The sequence below is a fragment of the Pongo pygmaeus genome, chromosome X (assembly GCF_028885625.2).
Source record: "Pongo pygmaeus isolate AG05252 chromosome X, NHGRI_mPonPyg2-v2.0_pri, whole genome shotgun sequence".
NCBI classification, from domain to species: Eukaryota; Metazoa; Chordata; class Mammalia; order Primates; family Hominidae; genus Pongo; species Pongo pygmaeus.
In genome coordinates this window covers 101,310,766-101,337,068 of record NC_072396.2, presented here as the reverse complement: position 1 = coordinate 101,337,068, position 26,303 = coordinate 101,310,766, and the positions used below count along the sequence as shown (strand labels likewise).

At 38.0% G+C, this 26,303-nt stretch overlaps 1 protein-coding gene across 5 annotated transcripts in view; it reads right to left on the bottom strand.

Moving 5' to 3' along the window:
- Positions 1-26,303, bottom strand: part of DIAPH2 (diaphanous related formin 2) — a 908,418-nt gene that overhangs the window by 211,490 nt on the left and 670,625 nt on the right. The window lies entirely within an intron of this gene.

Below are 26,303 nucleotides of genomic sequence, written 5' to 3'. Positions count from 1 at the left end.
TACTAAAGGATAAAACAGAACAAGTAATAGCTCTATCAGTTTATATCTGAAATGTTTCAGGAATAGATTTAACTACAAAACAATCACAATTTGTAATGGCATGTGTAATCTTTAAGAGGCCAAAACAGAATTAAAACAATCATTTCTGTGGTTTGGCATTATTGACAGTAAATGAAAACATCTACAAAGGCATATATTTTTCAAGCAACACAGACTAGAGTAAGATTCCGGTCACTAGTGCTGTTATCATGAAAAGGCCTCATGCTGAAAAGAATAACATATTCCTCTTGGTGTTTTTACTTGGCTCTGGTTTTAGGAAATTAGGGATAGAAGATGCATGCTTAATTCTCTTTCCTTAGGAAATAATTTTAAAAGAGAAAGGGAAATCTTAAAGATAGTTTCATAACAATAATCTTTAGTTTTTAAGACATTGTTTAACCCTTCTAAAAATGTAAAAGCTGGTGAGGAAAAAAATTATTTTGAGGGATGGGATGTATTCTCATCATCCTAATTCTTACAAAATAAAAATCAAATAATCAAAAGAACAAAAGCAGTAGGAGCAAATTTAAGGTCAGGTTAAGAAAATCCCCTAAATAATTGACTGTGATTAACATTACTTTGTACTTGTCAAGCCTCACTAAACACTTTAAAACAGTAACTCATGAGTACTTAAAGATCATTCTCAAGTAAGCATTAATCATTATTTCTCAGGGTTGGAAATGCCAACTGATTAGATTCTGTCATTGTACAGGACAGTGTTCTGTTAAAAGGATGCTAATTGAAAAAGTGTTTTGGTACTAACCTCATACAAGATAAGAAATATGTTTACAGAAAAAAGTTTCAGTTTTACTGGCATATCTGTTAAGGGTCGGTAAAAGGTACAAAATGAGTAAAATATAATGAAAAATCTATCTAGGATTTACTACAAAATATTCACCAACCTAATTTTAAAAATCTCTCACTGAAACCTCTATTGCCTTACTGAAGAAAAGTGTGAATAAATTACAAATCTTATTTCCCTTGCTATGCATAATCACTAAATAAGACCTACAGACTAAAAATGTCATATGCTAAAAAAAAAAAAAAAAGAAAGAAAGAAATTCATGTAAATCCTAAAACCTCTCATTTATTTCAATTAAGCTTTAAGAAATGGATGAAACTGATTCAGAAAATTCCATGGAGCCGAGATGCCAGCCTCATTCAGGTCAGGTCTACACGAAGCAAGCATCTTCCAACCCTGCCTTGTATTTGAAAACATAAACCACCACTACCACCACCACCACCATTACAGCAAACAATTCCTTACTTCCATTGCTTCTAATGGCTTCCTATTCCAGAGATGACTGCTCAAGTACTTTACAAGCACCATGAGATCACTGAAAGCGGAAGGCATATTTCAGGGACAGAGAAATAAAACAATTGGTAGTAAGGATCCTGGAATCAGAAAAATCTGGTTTCAAATCAAAGCTCCAACACTTATCCTAAAAACTGTGTGACCTTGAACAAGTCAGTTCATCTCTTTGAACTTTAGTTTCCACATCTGCAGAATCAAGATACTACTTAAATCACAGGATTGTTAAACAGATTAAGTGAAATAATGCTTATATAAAACACTTAAGATAAAGCCTGGTACAGAGGAAATGCTCATTATATAGTAGCTGTGATTATTATGTATAACAGAATCATTTAAAAGTTTGAACAGCAAGAATTCAGTCATTGACAGACAAATGACCACATCTGTTTTCAATGACTTATTTTGCAAACCCCCTTCCTCATTTTTTGGGGAAGTTATGAGGACATAATCTATGACTGGAAGTATACCAACCTGATACTATCTACCCTCATAACTATACTGAATATGATTTTCAACTGTACCATAATATTGGCATCTAAGGTAATTTTACAATTCCATATATATCACTGTAACTTGGCACTCATGAAAAGAAAAAAAAAAACTAGGAATGTATTCATTTTCTCTTTTGAGTTTTGGATCATTCTGGTTACCCACGTGAACATAGTTGGCAAGACTTTCAGTTCATTACAGTATCAGAAGTTGTATGATAGTAGAGTCACATAACCATAAAATTATGTAAATTAGAAATGTCCTGGTGAACAAATTGGTAACTCTGGTGCCAGAGGAATACTGTGATCACACTGAGGAGTATTTCTTCATTGATCAGGGGTGTTGGAAGGATTTGAAAATGATACTGAGAGAAATGATTTGGCAACAATATAAAGAAACGTGGTATGTATTATATTGAAAATCTTTTTATACACTAAATATGAGTCATTGAGATAGTAGTTTTAATGAAAACTCAACAAAATAGGGGAAATTCCACAATTTTTTTTAGAGTCAGGGTCTCCCTCTGTCACCCAGACTGTAGTGCAGTGGTACAATTTTAGCTTACTGCAACCTCAAATTCCTGGGCTCAAGAGATCCTCCTGCTTCAACCTTTCAAGTAGCTGGGACTACAGGTGTGAGCTGCCATGCCTGGCAAAGTTTCTTTCCTTCCTTTCTTTTTTCTTTCCTTTCCTTTCTTTCCTTCCTTTCTACAGATGGAGCCTAGCTATGTTGCCCAGGCTGGTCTTGAAGTCAAGTGATCCTCCTGCCTCGGCCTCCCAAAGTGCTGAGATTACAGGCTTGCACCATCAAGCCCAGCTAATTTTTCTTTTTTTTTTTGAGACAGAATCTCACTCTGTCGCCCAGGCTGGAGTGCAGTGGCACGATCTCAGCTCACTGCAAGCTCCGCCTCCTGGGTTCAAGCGATTCTCCCACCTCCGCCTCTTGAGTAGCTGGGATTACAGGCATGTGACACCACACCCGAATAATTTTTATATTTTTTGTAGAGACGGGGTCTCACCATGTTGGCCAGGCTGGTCTCAAACTCCTGACTTCAAGTGATCCACCCACCTCGGCCTCCCAAAGTGCTGGGATTGTAGGTGTGTGCCACTGTGCCCAGCCAAGCCCAGCTAATTTTAAAATATTTTTCACATTTTTAATCTTGAACTCTCTGAGCAACTGATTCTTTCTTAGCTTTAATTCAGACTGTGCTTTTAGATTTTTTTTTAAGTTTTCTGGGTTTTTTTTTTTTTTGCTAGACACTGAAGAATTTTTAAATTGTTTCTTTCAGTCGCCTCTTTTAAAAATAAAACACTTAAAATTTTTATTAAATAACCCCTGACCAGAATACCATCCATTTCCATATTTCCTAGATAAGTATAATTCTAATTTTATGCATCTTGATAAGATTTTTTTTAAATGTCTTACCTGTAATTTTATGGCCAGAGTAAGAATAATAGGAAATTGTCCTTTTTATATGGATCATTTTAAGTTGGAATCCATAATCCAAACTTTCTAAGTAAAATAGCATATCATAATGAACACAGGATGGCCTTGAGGGGCTAGGAGATCTAGTTTAAATCCAAGCTCCTCTAGAGACTATAGTGCTTTATGCCCTTGGGCCATTTACTTAACTGTGCTAACCCTCTTTTCCCGATCTGTGAAATATAGTCATGCATCTCATAATGACATGTAGTACAACAGATGGGACCACATATGAAGGCAGTCCCATAAGATTATAACAGAACTGATCAATTCCTTTCACCTAGTGAGGAAACGGCCATCATAATGTCAGAGCACAACACATTACTCATGTACTTATTATGGTGATGCTGGCATAAACAAACCTACTGCATTACCAGTCCTATAAAAGAATAGTGCATACAATGATATACAATACACAGTACTTGATACTGATAATAAGTGACTATGTTACTGGTTTACGTATTTGCTATACTATACTTTCTACCATTTAGAGTGTACACCTACTTATAACAAGTTAACTGTAAAATGGCCTCGGGCAGGTCCTTCAAGTCCTCCAGAAGAAGGCATTGTTATCACACAAGATGACAACTCCATGTGTGTTATTGCCCCTGAAGATTTCCAGTGGGGTAAGACATGGAGATGGAAGACAGTGATATTGATGATCCTGACCCTGTGTAGTCCTAGGCTAATGTGTGTGCTTGTGTCTGAGGAGAGCAACTTCCAATCTTCTAAGCTGCATTCATGCTAAGTGCCCTAATACAGGTGTACCATTTTTATTTTTAATATAGTATTTTTATTGTTCCTCTTCTGTTTAGATGTTTAGATACACAAATACCAATGTGTTACATACTGTATTCTGTACAGTAACATGCTGTACAGGTTTGTAGTCGAGGAACAACAGGCTTACGTATACTGTATAGTCTAAATGTGTAGTAGGTCACAGCATCTAGGTTTGTATAAGTACACTCTATCATGTTCATACAACAATGAAATCACCTAACAATGCATTTTTCAGACTGTATCCCTGTCATTAAGCAACACATGATTGTACCTGTACTTTACAGTGTTGGTCTGTGATTTAATGAGGAATCACATATAAAGCTATTAATAACAGTGCCTGGCACATAAAACATGTTCAATAAATGGTAGTTATTATTATATTATTCCACATTTGGGCAATACAAAGCTCCCATGCATTTCAGGGTCTGTACTCCATTTCCTCCAATCCAGGAGCATGTCCACATATGTGCGTGCACACTGGGGAGAGAGAAGAATTCTTTTTGATATGAAAATCTTGCAACATCAGGTAAAAATCTGAAGAAACAAAACACCCACACACTCTCTAAGCCACCAACTTTGAACAGATAATAGGACTTGTCTTTCTGTGCCAAGAGAAAAAAGATAGTGGTAGAATAAACAACAGGAGGTTTTGGGGGAAAATTCTTGGTGTTAGGATATCATATTTTACAAATCTAAGAAATAATAAAGATCATAGAATAATTTGCTATTTTGACTAATAAAGAAATTCATGCATCATTTTACTCAAGTTTCAACATGCCTTACAGGACTGTAGCAAAAACTGAGTGATGAAGGTTCCTGGGGAAAGGTAGTAAATTTGGAGGTGAATTACTGTTGTTTTTTTTTTTTTTAAACATCTCTAGTTCCATCACCTCACTGAGAAAATAAAGCACACAGTACAATAAAAGTCCAATTGTTTTGGAAAATAGGAGTTTAATTTTATTTCTTTAGGGAACATGTGTCTTAGAATGAGGGATTCACTTAGTCTGCCTCAATGTTTATGGAAGGACCAGGAGAATTAGCCCACACTTGGTTCCCTACCCCAGGCCTTGCTAAGCTTTCTTATACTTTTCCCATCTTTACTGATAGGAGGCTGTTAGCTGTGCTGGAATATCATTACTGAGGGATTTCAAGTAGGAGATAGGATGAAAGGTGGAAACTTTTTGCTTATTGGTGGGGTTCTCATTTCATTCCAGTCATAACAGGAGGCAAAATAGGTAGCAATGGACAGGTTGTCCAGACCAGTGAACTAGGTAAGGTTATAGCAGCAGTTTCCTTTCCCTGTCCCAAAGATGTCCTAAACACGACAATGAAACAGGAAAGGCAATTCTATATGCAATAACTTTTCATCATTTTACCAAAAAGTTTTTTATTTTTAAAAATTCTTCTTCCCTTTTCCTCTACTTCATATAGTTAACGTATTCTGTGCTTGAATTGTTTTGGCTACTACTGACAGTTTTTGTTTTTTTTTTTTTTTTTTGAGATGGAGTTGTGCTCTTGTCGCCCTGGCTGGAGTGCAATGGCACGATCTTGGCTCACTGCAACCTCCGCCTCCCAGGTTCAAGCAATTCTCCTGCCTCAGCCTCCGGAGTAGCTGGGATTACAGGTGCCTACCACGACGCCCAGGTAATTTTTGTATTTTTAGTAGAGACGGGGTTTCACCATGTTGGTCAGGCTGGTCTCAAACTCCTGACCTCAGGTGATCCACCCGCCTCAACCTCTCAAAGTGCTAGGATTACAGGCATGAGCTAACACACCTGGCCTATACTATTGACACTTTTGTTGCACTTGCCTGGAACCAAGGAGAAAAGAGGTGATAGGAAACACAGATCCCAATGTATGGTACCTCTAACTGATTTGTAGCTTGGGCTGAGGTCCTTATTTGTTATTATAGTAAAGGTGGGTGAAAATCTTAAAGAATATCAAAAGTAAATCAGGACTCATATAGTTGTACAGGTCTTTTTCACTCCCATTTGAGAATGATCACATCAGGTTACAAGTAGGAAGATACAGTGTGAGTCAAGATGAGTTTTTCAGCATCTGAACAAGAAACTGAACAACCTGATCATTAGAGAAAAATCCTACATAAGATGGTGGAAATGAGTCTTTAGAATTTTCAGCTGCAACTGAAGACAAATTAAGGCTTTCCATTAAGGAAAGGAAGGAAGCCTACTCCTTAATTAACACCCAACAACATTAGATATTCCTTTTCTATAGTTTCACTGTGTTTAAAGGGCATATTGGATTGAAGGAGTCATGACAAATGCTCAGGGCAAAGAATTTTCAGCTGCAGTAACTAGACTCTGAGAGTCAGTACCTCTGAAGACTTTATCAGCACTATAATACTGCTAAACTTTTTCTTTCCCAGCGATTTCCACTTATTACGGTACAAGTGACCTTTAAAGTTCCTCTTATGAAAGATCTCATAAATACTTCATCAACCAATCAACTACAATTGCAACAGAGAAGTAGAACTTCTTTCTCACTGGGGCAATTGAAACCTCGATTAGCTTGCTCAAGTAGTTAGGTGCCTCAGTAACAGACACTGAACAAATGTATTGATACTGTAGTTAGACAGGGATTAAAGGAATGCTTATTAACCTGTGTAAATATGGTATGAAACACAGAAGTATAACAGACCATAGGTAATCTGCTAAACAAAACAAAATAGAAATTTTCTTCCCTCTTTGATTCCTGCGGTACTATGTTCATTTCTTCCTATAGACAGCATTGCATTCCCTCCATATCCATTCTAGACTATACTTCCCTGTCCCACCCTTTAATTTTCACCTTCCCCTGAAGCCCTGTCCTCATCTCTGTCCTTTCTTTTTTTTCTGGCAGTGAGGCCATCTATTCCTACTCATAGTTGAAAGAAAATGGCGCTTCCAATAGCATATAAAGCCTTATGTGATCTGACCTCCTATTACCTCTCTCTGTCCTCATCTCTTCCTCAGCTATTCTCTTCCAGCCCCACTGGTCTCCCTCGCTCCTCATCTTTACACTTGCGTTCCTTCTGCTCTTAAGCACCTCCCTCAGGCCGGGCGCAGTGGCTCACGCCTGTAATTCTAGCACTTTGGGAGGCCGAGGCAGGCGGATCACCTGAGGTCAGGAGTTCGAAACCTGACCAACAAGGAGAAACCCGTCTCTACTAAAAATACAAAATTAGCCGGGCATGGTGGCGCATGCCTGTAATCCCAGCTGTTCGGGAGGCTGAGGCAGGAGAATCGCTTGAACCTGGGAGGCGGAGGTTGCAGTGAGCCAAGTCGCGCCATTGCACTCCAGCCTGGGCAACAAGAGTGAAACTCCGTCTCAAAAAAAAAAAAAAAAAAAAAAAAAAGTATCTCCCTCAAGTCACCGCTTGAATGTCTGCCTTATGAGTGAAGTCTTCCCTGAGCACCTTAAAAAATAACCCCCTAACAAACTTCCTCTTTCTTCCTTGTTGTAGTCTTCATAACATAAAAGGTCAAAATCTAGTTAAACTTTAGATACTCTTTCCATTTTCTAAGAATTAGCAGCTGGAGCTAGTTGATTTACATAATAATAGTTTTCAGCCTGGGAGTTTTCAAAACATTAAATTACCGAGAACGTCTCTACACATAGTTCCCTACGCACCTCATATTTCTTTATTGTAGAAAATCTTAGCAGCCTTGAAGAAAACATTATCCACCTTCGAATGGTAAGTTTCTTTCTAATCATCTATAGGTTATGGTTCACTGACATCTACATTTATTTTCTTAAAAATGCCAGTGCTTAGCGTTTCAGAGGCCCGATATCCATGACATTTGTCACACTGACATAGCTCAATATTCCGCTGAGGAAATTCACTTGTGTAGAGATTAGTGTTTACATAGAGCCTCCAAAGTTAAAAGAAAAGAAGTGTTCTAATTTTGAAAATGAGGCATTTGTTTTGAATGAGATACTTGCAGGATCCACAAACAGTGTTACACGGCTTTTCTTTCTTTCTTTTTTTTTTTTTTGAGACGGAGTTTCGCTCTTGTTACCCAGGCTGGAGTGCAATGGCACAATCTCAGCTCACTGCAACCTCTGCCTCCTGGGTTCAAGCGATTCTCCTGCCTCAGCCTCCTGAGTAGCTGGGACTACAGGCGCGCGACACCACGCCCAGCTAATTTTTTTGTATTTTTTTAGTAGAGACAGGGTTTCTCCATGTTGGTCAGACTGGTCTGGAACTCCCCATCTCAGGTGATCCGCCTGCCTTGGCGGGATTACAGGCCTGAGCCACCACGCCCTGCCTTACACAGCTTTTCTAGTAATCTTTTGGTTTCAGACAAAACCTTCTCAGGTTCAGGTGGATGGTTTATACAAAAAGTCCTTGAGTTTATTTGTATAAGTGACTCCCTTTTGGCAGAGGGGAGAATCATAGGAGAAACTGCTGTGCTGCAGGTGAGGGAGCCAGTTGAAGGGAATTCAAGTATGTGTTCACTGAAGTAGCCCTCTTGTATTCAGCAAAACCAGCTTATTGTTCAGCCTCCTTAGGAAACAAATAAAAAATTAATGTAGCTTTCACATGCGCTACATATCTGTAGGTTTGGCAGACAAAACAGATCTCTGCACACCAGCATGGTGGTGAAGAGAATCTCAAAGGTGAATTATTAAAAACAAGAAGAAAGAAAAAAGACTGTTATGTGCAAATCTCCTTGGATATTAAACTTGCAGTTGGTTACAAAGCGGTCATGCACCGATAATGAAGGCTGGCTGTGATCCCCAAGGCCTTTTAAAATTTGCCTTACAACTGCAGAAACATGTGATCTGAAGTTGGGGGAAAAACTGTCTCTCCCGTCACAGTCCATTAGAATGCTGAACTCTGATTAGCTAGAAGTTAATCTGCAATCTGCAGCAAAGAAAAGGTTTTCTAATGCTGCAGGTTTCTGCAGACATATTTTTCTTAGTAGGTATTTGAGAATATTTCTCTCCATCTGGAAGGGATAAACAACTGAGCTCAATATGCCAATGTAGACCTCTGTTGATTAAAATCTGCGAAGTGCTTTACGTGACTATAGGAAATTAATCTATAATTTTTTTTTAACCAAAGGAACAGAATGAAATTCTAAAGTGACTGGTAAAAATATTTTAATGAAAAAACATCTTGGGGAGGTATAGGTGGAGGGAAATGACAAAACAAGTGGTATGTGACAGGTCTGAGATCTGAGTTTACTGCCTTAATACTGTCACCATCTTAGAAGATGGGAGAGGCAGCACAATCAATAAGGTTTTTGATGAGACCAATTTAGGTGGTGGCAAAAGCACCTTAGAGACTTGGATAAGAATATCAAATTACCTTGACAAGTAGAATTATAGACTCACAGAACAGGAAGGGCTCTAGAGAAATGCTTGCTCTAATTTTCTGCCTGTGGATAGGGTTCCATGACCTCCCTCAGGAACCTCTTCTGATACTTAACCTCCTCAAAAAGGAAATATTTCCTTATGCCTCGCTAAAAGCTGTCAGTTTTTTAAGCCCACGTCTTGTCTGTTGGCCTCTGTGAAATAGAAACTTGGTCAATATCTTCCTTAAAACTTTTTCATAGAGGTGTAGCTTGTCCCCAGGAACTGCCATATTGCCTGAGTTCCACAAAGTTGAAACTAAGCCCTAAATGCAACGCAGGTGAATTTCTTAGCTTGTAGAGTACGGGGGGAAGGATGGGATCCAAGAGACCCTTGGGAAAAACTGTTGGGACTTTAAATTAAGCCAATCAATACCATTTTCTGAACAATAACTTTCTCATAGAGACTAATTTGCCTAAATTTAATAATGTTTAGGTTTTCTTCTGGGTGTTCTCTACTTGTTAGATATTATTTGTAAATTATAGGCTTCTCCATCCTCACCTGCCTCCCCAAAAAAGAAGAGGACAAAGCTGGAAACAATACTCTGAGATGTGCTATCCAATATCTACCAGTTTTTCATGCTCTAAATCTTCTAAAACTTTATAGCATTTGTTTTGTAACATTTTCAAGTGCAACTGTAAAGTTAGAAGATTGGTTCTGATATATCTGCTGAATCCTGTCCTACAAATAGCCACCTTTGGAAGTCCTAAACTTGTGTTGGTGAGGGCTATTACACTGTAATTGAAACTCCTCGTTCCGAATTAACCTCTGAATCAAATGAGATTAATCTCATTATTTTATATTCACAATATTTTTGACCAGATATTTTGTTACTCAGTTTGATCATGTATCTTATTGATAAAACTTGGCTCGATGTAACTTCTGGCTATTTCCAAAAATCAAGCGCACCCTCAGATTACAAATATTTAGTAGTCCTGGAAAGACCTAAAGCACATGCTGCATAACTCTTAGGGAAATCCAAAATAAGAGTTCCCAAAATATTTAGGATAATATCATTATCCTTCAATTAAGATAACAAGAGGCTTAAAATTTCTTTGACTTTACACATTTCTGATTTGTCTTCTTTAAAAAACAGTTACACCTCATATACTCCTAATTCATGGTTAGTACTGTACTGTTCCACTAAAAATCAAGAATCTTTTTCCAGTGAATTTATGTATGTTCTTGTCTGCATGCTACCGGCTTAGTGCCCTTTATTTATATCTTACTAATTCCTAACTGAGCTTGATCCTATTTCTGAGGGAACATACACAGCCAATAAAATTCCTTTTTTAATGAAGTGTTAGAAATCTCTCTGGACATACTGCCATTGAAAATTTATCTGTCCTTTGGGTGATGAGAGGGACAGGGAAAGTAAGAAGAGGGCAGGGAAGCAATAAAGGTAAGAAAAAAGTAGGCTGATTAATATCCAGGGACTTATGCCTTCACTGAGAGGCAGGAAACATTCATTCATTCATTATCCAGCATGCACTGTCACATACCGTTCTAGTCCCTGGGGAATCAATAATAAGCATCACAAACAAGCCTCTTTCACTCATGGCTCTTAGGGGTCATCAAAAGAAGCACTAGAGGGTTAGTCTACTTTTGCTCTATCTCCCAGACCCACCTAGAGCACTGTCTTACTATCAGTTAAAATCGTACTCTAAAGTCTAGTTCCTATTATTTTCAATCATTGAGAATGACTGTCACATGGGAGAGAATAAAAATCCCAGTGAACAGAGAGATTTCTTTTGCAGTATGGGGAACAGATTCTTTCAAAGAAGTAGATTAAGATGGTTTTGCTCAATTTGTTTTTCACAAAGCCATCTTGATTGCCAGTCAGAACCTTGTGCTTTTCTAAGTAGAAAGTGATTGTTTGATGATTTGTTGTCCTATCTTCCAAGATATTGACAGCAAGATGTCCTTTCAGTAATTATGGGGTAGCACCTTTCCCTTTATTGATGTTGTCTGAAAACTCAGGGTAATCTTTATATGTAGAGAAATATATATATATAACATCAAAAATGAATGGAAACCGAGCAACACAAATTAAAAAAGGAGCACTGATGAGGTGTGGAAAAGTATGAAAACATAGCACTTAGTGGTCACGGTGGTCCTTAAATTAACCTCACGCCACTAGGTAATATTGCTGGTAAGGGCAATGAAGTTATAGAGCAAGCATACCTTTAAATCTCTCCTCCCCCAGATTAAATTGGAGACTTCAAGGGCTGCTTCACTAACCATCACTACAAGATGCACTCACCCTATTTTATATATGTTAATACATCCATTACATATTTAACATGCATTCAGATATTCATAGATATCCTTTATGCACATTTGCTTTGGTGTTGGCTTAGTTTAACAGCCTCTGAAAGGTAGATTCTGGCTGGTCGCGGTGGCTCACGCTTGTAATCCCAGCACTGTGGGAGGCTGAGGCGGGCAGATCACTTGAGGTCGGGAGTTCGAGACCAGCCTGACCAACATGGAGAAACCTTATCTCTAATAAAAATACAAAAATCAGCCAGGCATGGTTGTGCATGCCTGTAATCCCAGCTGCTCGGGAGGCTGAAGCAGGAGTATTGCTTGAACCCGGGAGGCGGAGGTTACGCGGTGAGCCAAGATCGTACCATTGCAATCCAGTCTGGGCAACAAGAGCGAAACTTCGTCTCAAAAATAAATAAATAAATAAATAAATAAAAAGAAAGGGTAGACTCTGTTGGTTTAGTTTGCTTCAGGTGTGATATTCTATTAAGATAAGCACCCTTAACTATAAGCCTAATATAGCACCTAATACAAAAGAGGCATGCAATAACTATTTCTTACTTAATGAAGACAGTGCTGATTAATTTAGTGTAAATACCAGACCAGCATGCATATGTGATAGCAATATCTTACTTGGGTTTATACTTTTTGACAGTTTGGCCTTTTTTAAAGAGCTGTGGTTAATTTATGGGATGAACGACTCAAAGGGCAGAGACAGATTCACCATAAAGCTAATGAGCAAAAGCATTAGGACTTCTCACTTGCATGGGAGGGGCACTGGCAATGTGCTCACCTGTCCATGTGTTTTGCTAAAATTTAAAAATAAAAAAGATTTCTTTCAAAAAAATATTCCTTTTCTTAAATGGCTGCTCCCAAATTATATAAAATCCAGACTCACAAATCTGGATCCTCCTCTGTTTAAAGAATATGTAAAAACCTGATGTCCGATGAAGAATAAAAGAAGTGCTGAACGTTTGGGAAATGCCAAACCATGAACAAAAGATGGATAATTAAGCTCAGGGAAGATTGAATTAAGGGATATAACTATATCCATGGACATGAAGTAGATATGTATTTAAAGGACAAGTCTTATTAGGTATCTCCCAGAGTTTCCCACGTCAAAATAATAGGACCTGCATTTAAATTTTAAAAAGAGAAACTCTGATAATTAAAAAGAAGTTTACATTAAGGATGGCAAAGCAATGGAACCAAGTCAAGTTATGAAACTATTTTCTCTAGAAAACTATTTGAAAGATTAGTTAGCTGCTGAAGGGTTAGGGAAAACTTGCCAGGAGCCTGAGTTATTAAGATAACTTACCGATAGAGGGCCGGGCACAGTGGCTCACGCCTGTAATCCCAGCACTGTGGGAGGCAAAGGCGGGCAGATCACCTGAGGTCGGGAGTTCGAGACCAGCCTGACCAACATGGAGAAACCTTATCTCTAATAAAAATACAAAAATACAAAAATCAGCCAGGCGTGGTTGTGCATGCCTGTAATCCCAGCTGCTCGGGAGGCTGAGGCAGGAGTATCGCTTGAACCTGGGAGGCGGAAGCGAGGCAGGAGGCCTTTGGGAGGCCAAAGTGAGGTAGGAGGATCACCTGAGGTCAGGAGTTCGAGACCAGCCTGGCCAACATGGCAAAACCCCGTCTCTACTAAAAATACAAAAAAAATTAGCTGGGTGTGGTGGTGGGCACCTGTAATCCCAGCTACTTGGGAGGCTGAGGCAGGAGAATCACTTGAACCTGGGAGGCAGAGGTTGCAGTGAACTGAGATTGTGCCATTGCACTCCAGCCTGGGCAACAAGAGCGAAACTCCATTTCAAAAAAAAAAAAAAAAAAAGAAAAGAAAAAAGATATTTTACCGATAGAGAATTCCTCAGTTTCTATCCTAGGCTATTCTGGCTCTATAGGTATATGTTCCTGAGTCATTAGTTTATAAAACAAACAAACAAATACAATTATACAATTTCATATGTTTCTTTGACACCCTGAATCTTGGGTATGATACAGCAGAGAGTTGGTCTGTAAAAATATCTGAAAACAAAATAGCGTGAATCATGTCAAAATTGGGTTTGAATGGGATAGAGGTCGGAACCAGAGATATTCTGCTTTACAATTCTCTTTTCCAAACTAGAAATAATAAGGACACTGTTATATAGTAGTGATTGCATTCTGGGAAGCAAGCCATTCCATCTGTAGATGAGTATGCCAACTACATTGCACAATGTAAAACATCTCACTTGTGATTATATCCTTGATCATGACCTAGATTTGGCCAAATATCACTGCTTACTTACTGATGGAAATATCCTTTCCTTACCATGCTAATGATCTACTGCCCTTTCCTTTACCTCCCTCCTCCCTGGGTACTATCCCATCATTTATAGAGTTTTCTGGCTTCATCATGAATCTTCTGCTTAAGTTGCCTTATTTATTGGTATAAAGGGATTTTTCTCCATTAGGCTTATCATGTTGGACAAATAACTTATAAGAGGATGTAGGGCATTTACAGACACATTGAATTTTATTTCCTATACAACACTTTGCAATAATAAATGTCATGTGTTAGACTTGACTTCTTTCAATGTAAACTTCTGTATGCCCTTTTGACTCATGGATACTCTAGTACAATGGAATCTGTGTTACTTTTTGCATATTGTGCTTATACTTAAGCATTCATAAAAATAAAATATGACACTATAATATACTTAAGAAATTTAAAATGACAAAATTTTATCCCGTGAAACTTAGAATTATTACACTTTCTAAAAGTATAGCAACTCCCCAGAAAAGAGAAGTTGGAATTTTTAATTCTTTCTTCAAAGGATCTTTGAAGATAGTAAGACTTAGAGAAAGTAGAAAGATGTTTGAAGGTATGTTTGAAGAATAGTCCTTCTCTAATGATTTTTATTATAAAGAGAAAAAAAAATCTAGTGACATAAGCAGGTGTCTGCTGGCTATGGATAAATAATGAAGATGTAAATGGTCACAGTCAATCGTAAGTGAACAGTAAATCACAAAGGCTGACAAATGAGAGGTTTGATGCTAGAATGTAGAAATAAAATGGAGAAAACATGAGGTACTTCCTGTGCCTATTATTAGCTCTGCTCAAGAATTATATCAGGAAAATATAGCTCACTTTGGGATTTCACAACTTAGAGTGATGGAGTGAAAGTAGACAAGTTTAAGTACTTGAGTCAAATATTTGCTAAATCAATGTTGACGAAGAGTAAAAGGAGTCATTAAAATAATGAAAGATCTTGAAAAGGTGGCAGAGAGAAAGAGAGAGGCAGAGAGAGAAACAGCTAGAGGGCTTTGAAATATTAATCTAAAAGACCATTTATTATTAGATTTCTAGAACAGTAGGAACATGATTACCAATTACAAACATGGTTACCAATCAATAAATATTTGCTGGTTACTTTTATGTGCCACACACTCTGTTGTGTAATAAAAATTCAAAGATAAGTGAGACACATTTACTGTAAAGGAATTCACAGCACAAAGAAGGCAGGTCTGTACATCACCAATTAGTTGAACATTACAAAAGCCACATTAACAATATGATATGAACACCGGGTGCGGTGGCTCACACCAGCACTTTGGGAGGCCAAGGCGGGTAGTACACTTCAGGCCAGGAGTTCGAGACCAGCCTGGCCAACATGGTAACCCCATCTCTACTAAAAATACAAAAATTAGCTGGGCATGGTGGTGTGCACCTGTAGTCCTAGCTACTTGGGAGGCTGGGGCAGGAGAACTGAACCCAGGAGGTGGAGATTGCAGTGAGCCGAGATCGTACCACTGTACCCCAGCCTGGGCAGCAGAGTGAGACTCCATCACAGAACAAAACAAAACAAACAAACAAAAAACGAAAAAAAAAGAAAGAAAGAAAGAAAAAGAAAAATATGATAAGCATACCAAATAGGGGGTAATTTTCCCTGGAGTTCAGCAGGGGGTATTAGGAAAGACATAACAGAGAAAGTAGCCACTAAATGGAGTTTTGAAGGTTGAAAACAATTTCACCAGGTAGAAGGGAGACTGTGAGTGTGATTGTATTCCAATCAGAGAAAAAGGGTAGTGGCTGGGGAGAGTTAGATTACCAAGGGTTTCCAAATGCTAGTCTAGGCTTTACTGTCACCCATGGAAGGCCACTGAAGGTTTCTGAGAAGGTGAATGTCCCAGTGAGACCTAGGTTTTAGAAAAAAGTATCTGGCAGCAGCATACAGTTTAGAGAGTGCTAAGACTAAGCTCAGGAGAACTAAAAGATTACTGCAGTAGTCCATGGGAAGGAGAGAGGACAAACACTGAAACTTGGGCCGTTAAAGTGAGGATAAAAGTAAGATTTTTTTTTTCTTTGCTGATACTTAATATAGAGCATGCAAACAACAGTGCTTTGGTAAGATTCTGATGGGGAAATCATAAAAAACAGATAGAGTCTCTTGAGTTTTAACTGCATAAGCTGGGTAAGAAATGGAGACTGAACAGATGTAAATAGCGAGGGAAAAGAAGATATCAAGTTGTACCATCAACCAAAGAGAATATGGGAGAAAGCTGAAAAGGATGTAATGAGTTCCATTTTGAATATGCTGAGTTTGAGGTAGTTGTGGCAAATCTAGTTAGAGGCATCCAACAGAAAATAAACTTGGGTCTAGAGCTGAAGAATAAAACCACAACTCAGGAAAGTGTAGAAGCCATTGGAATAGATATCAACTACCCAGGAAAAAAAATATGCAGGACCAAAGGTAAGACCTTTGGAAATGCTTTATTTAAGACTGAAGGAAGGGGATCCAAAAAAACAAAAACCAGGAGATATTTTTACTGAAAATCAAACCAAGAAATCCCACCTTCATTATGACAAAGGATTATTCTAGTGATCAGGCTGTATATGTACCATACCATAAGGTAGAGTAGGGAGGAAATCTGGAGTATAAAACATTTCTTTTGTACCTACTATACTATAAGGCACTAATTGTCTTTTGTCTCCCTGGATGAGTAAGTGAGCTGAGCATGGCTTGGGTTTCACACAGTAAGCTTGGGGTAACCCCCTGTAGACATCCTGCTAAGCCTACAAGGTGAGTGTAGTATTTCTGCCTAAGGGACAATATATAAAAAAGTAAATGTCACCCAGAAAGAAAGGGGAAATCAAAGCTGAGTTGGTACTACATCTCTGCCAATGAAACTCCTGAGTTTCCAGCCTCTCAAAAGACAGTGTGGGCTGGATCGGGGTTTTCGGTTACCTGAATTCTCTGATCTATGTCGAAGGGTAGGTCACTCCCAGGAAGATGCCAATTTGACAAAGCTATATTATGACACCAGAACAGACAGGTTAAATTGTGAAATGTCCTTGGGAGGAGGGTGTGAGGTGGGGGGAGCAATTCTAGACCCAGGAAGATTGTGCAGCTACATATATGATGTTCTTTCAGAGGTACAAGAAAGGCTGTCTTTCCCTCCAATATTTCCTCTATCAGCTAGCCATGTTGCAAGAAGTTCTTGACAGCAGAATTGCTCTGCTGGATTAAGGCATTGTCCTGAATTTAAAGGGCATGTATGTAATACAGAATGAGTGACACATTACTACTGCATTAGTTTATCAGATCAAGTAGCTGACAGTTGGCAGAGAACAAGGACCAGGGGAAAGGAATCCAAGATGAACTAAATGTCTTTGTAAGTTCCTTATAATTTTTCATATTTTTGGCACTAAAAATATGCTTTTACTTCACTACATGCTTTGCTATACACCTCACCTTTTGTCAGAGCTTCCTGTCTAGAAACCGATTTTGGGATGTTAATGTCTATCTTCTTAAATAAGATATCTGAGTTCCCTTGAGGAAGAAGTAGTGACTGAGACTGAATCTGTATTTTTTAGGTTTTTTTTTTTTTTTTTTTGAGGCAGAGTCACGCTCTGTCGCCCAGGCTGGAGTGCAGTGTGCAGTGGCGTGATATCGGCTCACTGCAACCTTCACCTCCCAGGTTCAAGTGATTCTCCTGCCTCAGCCTCTCAAATAGCTGGAATTACAGGTACAAGCCATAATGCCCCGCTAATTTTTTTTTTTTTTTTTTTTTAGTAGAGATGGGGTTTTGCCATGTTGACCAGGCTGGTCTCGAACTCCTGGCCTAAAGTGACCCGCCCACCTCAGCCTCCCAAAGTGCTGGGATTATAGGCGTGAGCCATGGCGCCTGGCCTAGTTAGTATTTTTAATAGCAAAAATACTGTTTTGCTTTGTTTTCTCTTGAACAAGGAAAGGTATTAACTTGCTTCATTAACAGAGGCAAGAGCCATTGATTTTGAAATGGCATTAGGAAAAGGACAGATTTCTTCTCAGGTGTTTCCTCTTTAATTTTTGAACTTGATCTGTGTCTAAAAGTAGACAATATGCCAGGCTTCTAGGTAAAGTTCTCTATTTGTATATCCTCCATATTCCAGAAGATAATGTTACAATTATTTAACTGAAACAATAAAGCCCTTGGCAAGACTTTTTCTCTAAAGTGGGACAGAATTAATTTTTATTTCTTCTACATCACATAAGGATACACGGCTGATGAAATAGTTAGGGTTTGTATAAAAATCATCTAACTGTACCTAGTGAAGTCTTCTAAATAGGACAACTCAGTGATCCCTGAATTTTAGGAAATATTTACATTGTTAAAATCTAAATCTTAGCTTAAGAAATTGATTGCACAATGCAACTTTATAACTATTGTTGAAACCTTTTAGCCACCATCATGTGGCCATTCCACTGGTATGATTTCTTCTTTCCATAGCACTTAACCATCTAACTTGTAATATAATTTTCCTAATAATTATGTTTATAGTTTATTCATTTTCCACATTTGGCTCCATGATGCCAGAGCTTTAAAATCTGTTTTAGTTTACTGAAATAAATCAAACAATGCCAGTGGCTAGAACAGTGTCCATTGTTTAATAGGCACTCAATAAATAATCCTTGAATGAATGAATGAGAAAAAGAAAGCAAGTAAACTAATAGCTTTTCAAGCAAATTAGAAAAGCAGAATGTCCTTGTGTAAGTATATTCTAGCAAAAGACAGAACACAAACAGTGAAGGATAACTTCAAAATAAATGGGTAATGTTTTCTATTTACATTTCTGTTTTCTAAGATTTTAAAAAACGATTTAATTGAACACAAGTGTATATTTCACAGATAACATCTCATTTATTTTTATTTTGCCAATTTGGAACGTTTGACAATTCAAATAATACTGAGCAACAATTTACTTTTCTGCTATATTGATACTTCTAGTTGCCTGTCCCAATCCATGCAATGCCAGTCTTTTTTTTTTCTTTTTCTTTTTCTTTTTAATTTTCTTGAGATGGACTCTTGCTCTGTCACCCAGACTGGAGGGCAGTGGTACGATCTCGGCTCACTGCGACCTCCGCCTCCTGGGTTCAAGCGATTCTCCTGCTTCAGCCTCTGAAGTAGCTGGGATTACAGATGTCCACCACCACACGTGGCTAATTTTTGTATTTTTAGTAGAGACGGGGTTTCACCATGTTGGCCAGGCTGGTCTCGAACTCCTGACCTCATGATTCACCCGCCTTGGCCTCCCAAAGTGCTGGAATTACAGGCGTGAGCCACCGCGCCCGGCCTGTTTTGTTAATTACTGCTGTTTTATATGTCCCCAGTGTATACGAGACTTTAGTTTTTTATTCCTAGACCAAAGACAATTGAGCACGAACAAATAATACACTATTCTAAACTATAGTGTCTCCAGTATAAAGTTTGGCTCTTTTGTGCCTGATTAATAAAATTTGAAAAAATAAAATAAAATGACTTCAACTACACTGTCATACTGAGTAATCCAGTAGTTTGAATGCAAAATATATAAGATCCCTGAAGAATAACAGAGCATCTTCCATTTCAAAATGTCAAGATTTGAATGGATGATTGGCTTTTCAGGAATACTATGTATTGTCTGGTTTGCCCAATACCCCATGAACAATGTCAGGAAATTCTGAATATTCCAAAACCATATGTTTGCAGAAACAGAAATTAAAATGGATATGAGCAAAAATAGTAGCTGTCTCATTATTAAGATTATAACATGGCCGGGCACAGTGGCTCACGCCTGTATTCCCAACACTTTGGGAGGCTGAGGTGGGTGGATTACGAGGTCTGGAGTTCGAGACCAGCCTGACCAACATGGTGAAACCCTGTCTCTACTAAAAATACAAAAATTAGCCGGGCGTGGTGGCAGGTGCCTGTAGTCCCAGCTACTTGGGAGGCTGAGGCAGGAGAATCGCTCGAGCCTGGGAGGCAGAGGTTGCAGTGAGCTGAGACCGTGCCACTTCACTATAGCCTGGGCAACAGAGCAAGACTCTGTATCATAAATAAAAAAAAAAAAAGAAGAAGATTATCCATGTTTCAGATCTTTAAAAAGGAGTTTAGGAGACTGTATTCCATGACAATGAAATTTGATTCAAGAAGAGGATGGCAGAAACAAAAGAAAAAAATACACACATGCACACACACACACATATACAGGACACTTATTCTCATTTTAAATCGTAACATTGCTTTCGTTAAGAATTTTTGTGATTAGACTACAAATCACTATATTATTAACAATTTGCAATTATTAAAAAAGAACACCCTAGTTTAGGTAAGTAATGGTTCTTCAAGTGCACAGCAGAGAACAACAGCAAAGTGCTTAAGAAACACTAGTGTGAATAGGCCTAACTAGACAGTCACCAATTACTGATTTAAGGCCCCTTGACACAGGGAAACTTGATGAGGGTATTATGTAGAAAACAAAAAGAGAAATCAAGATTCTACTGATCCCTTTACAGATGGCTTACAGTAGTCATGATTGTTAGCATGGTGCCAAAGACCAGGTGTTTGTAAAAGGGCATCATGAAATGAGCCAATTAACATGTTTAATCACAACTGAAGACATAACCAAAGGCACTATACACTGAATGTGGATGGACATATCCATATAAGCATGATCCACTAGCCTTTTTACAAGAAAATATAAATTTAAAACTTAAATTTTCAGAAGTCTTTTTATTATTATTTTAAGTAAAACAAATTCACAATCCAAATACATATGTATATGCATAGGAAAATGCCTGGAAGGATATGTGCCGAGGTATTAATATTAATTAACTCTGGATAGTGGAATTGCAGTCGACAGTTTTTTTTCTTTTTGGTATTTATATTTTCTAATTTTCCTACAATTTACATGCATGATTTGTAGTTAAAAAATTTTACAAGCCATATAAACTGGGACGTTTCAAAGCTATAGAAAAAATTAGTAACTAACAATACAGTGATTGACATTTGAAATTATTAAAATATTACATCAATATGATAGATATTAACTTATCTAGTACAGATTTTGCTTATTAATTTGGACTATTGCACATTGTTTTCCATTGATTTTTTATAATTTTTTAAAAAAATCTTTTGCAGGTAATCCTGAAACACGGTTTCTCAATCTCAACATTACTGACATTTTGGGCTGAATATTTATTTGTTGTGGGAGGCTCTCCTGTCCATTGTAGGATGGTTAACAGTGTTCCTGGTTTCAGCCACTTGATGCCAGTTGCAGATCATACTTAGTTGTGATAAACAAAAATGTCTCTAGATCTCACCAAATGTCCTTGGGAGGCAAAATCGCTCCTGGGTGAGAACCACTGGCTTAAATTAACACCAGGCAAGTCAGACTTTAAGCAGTTGCTTTTGCCCTAGATAATCTGCATCAATTGTCCTATTGCTCAGGACAACTGTCAGTCATAAGAAGTAACTGAAGCTTCGTTACTGCTCATCCAAGCATATGGCAGATAACCTTTAGATCATCATAATTAGCTGGTAACTGCTTCTCTGGCAATGAAATAGCTGTTTTTCCACTTTGAACTCAGCAAGGAAAACTAGGAGACAATGTATGTTTACCATTAAAATTAAACACCAAATGAGGTGGGGGAGAACAAAAAGGAAAGTGCTCCTTAAAACATGAAAGGCCATATAGTAGCAAAACAATGATCAGACCCAGTTCACATATCTCTGTGTCTTTGAAGCCGTCTTTAAATCAGACAGAAGAAATGCCTCACTGCTCTGTGCTTACTAGCTCTTTGTACATATGTATTATATTTCATTACTACTATTTGTTCTTTGACTGCCTTTCCCACTAGAATGTGAGCTCTGGAGAGCAAACATTTTGATTTTTTGCTTGATTCACTCATTGTTCTATTAATTCATTAAGCCGTTCATACATATCCTTCGAGATCAGCACTGTGTTTGACCCACAGTAGGCTAATTATAGTATTAATCACTGAGGGTATGGAGATGAACATATTACAGGGTAAAATATGTGTGGGCCAAGGGTACCATATATTTTACATATATTTTACAATATATGTAAATACCATATATATTTTACAAGATGAACATATTACAGGGTAAAATGATGGAGGTATGAGAGCACAGAGAAGGGTAATCTACACCAAAATGGAAATTAGGGAGGGCTTCTTAGAGGAAATGACTTGAACAAGTTGGTAGGCAACTGGAAGGACGGGGGAGAAGAGGGGGCAGGCATACCAGACAAAAGGAGCTCAATGGGCACAATTCCGGGGGAGTCCTCTCTTCTACTGCCTTATTCAGGGGCAAGGGCATCTTTTCTGATAGAAGATTAATTAGCAAATGGACAAAGAAAACAGGATGAAGCAGAATGAAGAAAAATTCAGCCAGCTGAGAGGGTGCCACCAGTAGTATTAACCTCAGGGATCTTCATGCTCAGGTTGAAACAGGCATGCTCTGATCACAATCAATACCTCTGGCCAATCTCAAGACTTCTGGAAAAGGTCAGCTTGTATACCATATTGCTTATCTTACACTTTCCCACTTCCTGGTGTTTGGACATAATTCAATAATAACTTATTTATGGGGAACACTTCTGTGAAAAATTCTGTATGAGGCGTTGTTGCTGGAACTAAAGATATTATATTCTGTTTCCTGATTCTAGTTCTTATTAGACTTTAATAGGAAAAGGTGGCATTGAACTGATTTTGTTAATATTTTCATTGTTAATTATTATATTGTTGGATTTTTAAAGGGCAAAATTCAGCTTGTCATAAACAATTCTGACAACTTTTATAAATATTTTTAGAAAAAACTTTTTTTAGTTTTATAATATTAATCTAAAATGTATACATATTTAAAAACCATCCATACTAGTAGGTATTTTTTTTCTTTTTTATCATGTTAGGGAGTTTGAGTTTTCCTTAAACTATGTCTTCCCTTATTACATATTCCTTTAGTTCCCTATGATATGATATTTAGCTTTTCTATACAAGGAACAATCATATAAGAAAAATAGGACACCCACTTCTGGCCCAAAGTAAACAGTCAAAGAGAATACAACATTTGATAGGTGACATCTCTTTCTAAAGAAGAATTCAATGATATCTGTAAAATACAGTAAAGTCTGCTCTCTGGCACAGCTGGGGAATGAGGTATTCTGCTTAATAGTTACCATATATTTTACATGGATTGCCTATTTTCAAAGAGTTGCAATAGATCAAAATAAACCTAAGGCTATGTACCCAGGGTGGTCCCAGCTGAGCTCAAAGGGAATTATCTGGGTGTATATGATTAACTAGAGAGAGCTGGTGGGCCCTTAGGGCTCTATTTGCATGAAATGATTTATGCTGGCATTTTATTTATTCCCAGCTCCTAGGAAAAGGAAGATACATGCCTAGGCACTTCAACAAAAGGGGGGAAGGAGGGCAATGGAGGGGCTTAAGATTTTAGGATTCCCTTCAGGTCTCTAGGAGTTGAAACAGTTTTTAGTCTCCAAGGAGAAAGGGATCAGAAGAGATGCAAAATGAACTGTTTTTATGAAATGTCCTGTGAAACATGGCTACTTCTGCACTGAACATAATACCACAATGGTACTTCAAGATTGATGACAAAATTGGAGCAGTAGGAAACTGTACCCTTGGCCCACACATAGGCATTTTCATTAAAGGCAACCCCAAGCAGTTTTGCCTGCAAAAAGCATTTAGCAGAATGGAGCTGAAGCTACAGCAAGACAGGACAGGCAGGGGCTTTGTCTGTTTTGTTCATTGCTATATTTTCATCACTCTAGAATATAGGCACTCAGTTGCTGATTGGTGAGCAAATTTCAAATGGTGACTATAGATGACGTTTTCAGCACCCATGAAATGACTCCAGGTGTACTTTTAGGGGTAAAGACTTTGTAAAGAGCTTGAGTCCTGCCAGTGGGGGAAAAGAGGAGATAACTGGGATATTTGGATTACTGTTACTAAGGACACCCCCTCTGAATTCATAAATGAAGAGACCTGGAGACATCTAGTTTACAAAGAAAACTATATCATTAAAGAAGCACATCAGGGTCTTGCAGCTTCTTAAAGTTGTTTTCAGAATATTACCATTTTATTGGTAAAGCAAAGAGGCACCAACTTATGAGGCATCTAATAGAAATTTCTGGATGATGAAATTCCAGATATCAGAATTTACATTACTGATTAAGACACTACTTTGTTAGACAATATATTTGGTTTCTCACATAAGCCTACCATTTTTATAATACTGAAGTTTTTTTTTTTTTAATGTCAAGTTGTCAAAACAACTTAAGTCATTTTGGATCAGGGATTATATACACAATCCTTTTATGTAAAAATTCACCCTCATTTCTTTAAAGGTAAATTACCATTAATCAATGAATAAAATTTTCTGTATATTACCAATTTAGTCTTTCAAGTCTAACTAAATGCAGATATACTCATTGACTTTTTAAATTATAGTTTAGATTTAGACATGATTGAGGCCTTGTAAAAGGGAAGATAGCTTAAGAGAGATGAGAGATTTTCAAAATTAATTATCTCCATAAGCCAACATGGCTACACAGGGAGCTCTCAGACAAGTTTAGGTTTTTAAAGAACAATTACTTAAGATAGAAAGAAGAACATCCCTGAGAATTAACATAAGAGTGAACTCGGTGGTTATAACTCTCCATGTCACACCAGCTATGGGAGCAATAATGGCATAATGACAATCATACTTTGGCCTTTCAGCCTTTTTTGAGTCTTCATATGGTGCTTCCAAAGTTTCTCTTTGTTCTAAGAGACACAGTTCCTCTTAGGAACTTGCTATTATCTTGTTCTACTGCTTCTACTTTTCAGACGTAACATTTCCCAATTTGGGAGAAGAGTTCAATCTAAGTGATTGCGGCCCATTCAGAGCCAACCATAGATGGTCTGGCCTTTAAAGTAACCATAGCTCTTTTGATTTTGTAAACCATTTTAGTTTAAAAAGCTCAGATTTGGTCGGGTGCAGTGGCCCACGCCTATAATCCTAGCACTTTGGGAGGCTGAGGCAGGTGGATCACCTGAGGTCAGGAGTTTGAGACCAGCCTGGCCAACATGGCGAAACCCCATCTCCTACTAAAAATACAAAAATTAGCCAGGCGTGGTGGTGGGTGCCTGTAATCCCAGCTACTCGGGAGGCTGAGACAGGAGAATCACTTGAACCCCGGGGGTGGAGGTTGCAGTGAGCCGAGATCAAGCCACTGCACTCCAGCCTGGGCGACAGAGCAAGACTCTGTCTCAAAAAAAAGCTCAGATTTATCCTGAGGCCACAGGGAAGTTATGAAAGAATCTTAAGTCAGGAAACTAAGGTTATCTTGTTTGGTTTCTTTTGTTTTTAATTTTATTCTGACTAAAATGGGGTGAATGGATTAGGAAATGGAAATGGGTAAGAGAAGAAGACACAGATACCAGTCAGGAGGTCATTATTATAGTCCAGACGAGAGATGGTTGAAGCCAGGAACTCAAATAGTGTCAGTGGGCTTGGAGAGAAATGGATGGATTCAAAAGTTATCTAGGGTCAGGCAAAGTGGCTCATGCATGTAATTCCAGCATTTTGGGAGGTTGAGGCAGGAGGATTGCTTGAGGCCAGGAAAACAAGACAAGCCTGGGCAACATAGAAAGATCTCATCTCTATTAAAAATTAAAAATTTAGCCAGGCATGGTGATGCATGCCTGTAGTCCTAGTTACTCAGGAGGCTGAGGTGGGAAGATCACTTGAGCCCAGGAGTTTGAGGATACAGTGAGCTATGATCACACCACTGCACTCCAGCCTGGGAAATAGAGCAACCCTGTCTCAATCAATCAATCTGGGAAGTAGAAGCAGCAAGCCTGAACAATGGCATGAAACGCTATGATTACTTGATATCATTTAGCATCTTAACATCTAGTTATTTTAATGCTCATCTAGGAGCTGTTCCAAAGTTTATCAAATGAACAGTAGCACATACTGATTTTGTTGAGGGGAAATTGGCTAGCATGATTAATAGCAATGGTAACATTTTCAAGTTATGTCAATGAATCTAATAATTCTGCAAAGCCCTATTCCTATATCTAGTATATGAGGTACAGAATGAGGACACACACACAACAAATATTTATTGAGTGCCTGCGTAACATATTGTTCTTTAAAAAAACAAAACAAAAACACACAGAAGCAGCAGGAATCTGACAGATTTAAGACAGAAAAGAAGTATTTTCTATAATTTATTTGGAGCTGTGAAAGTTAT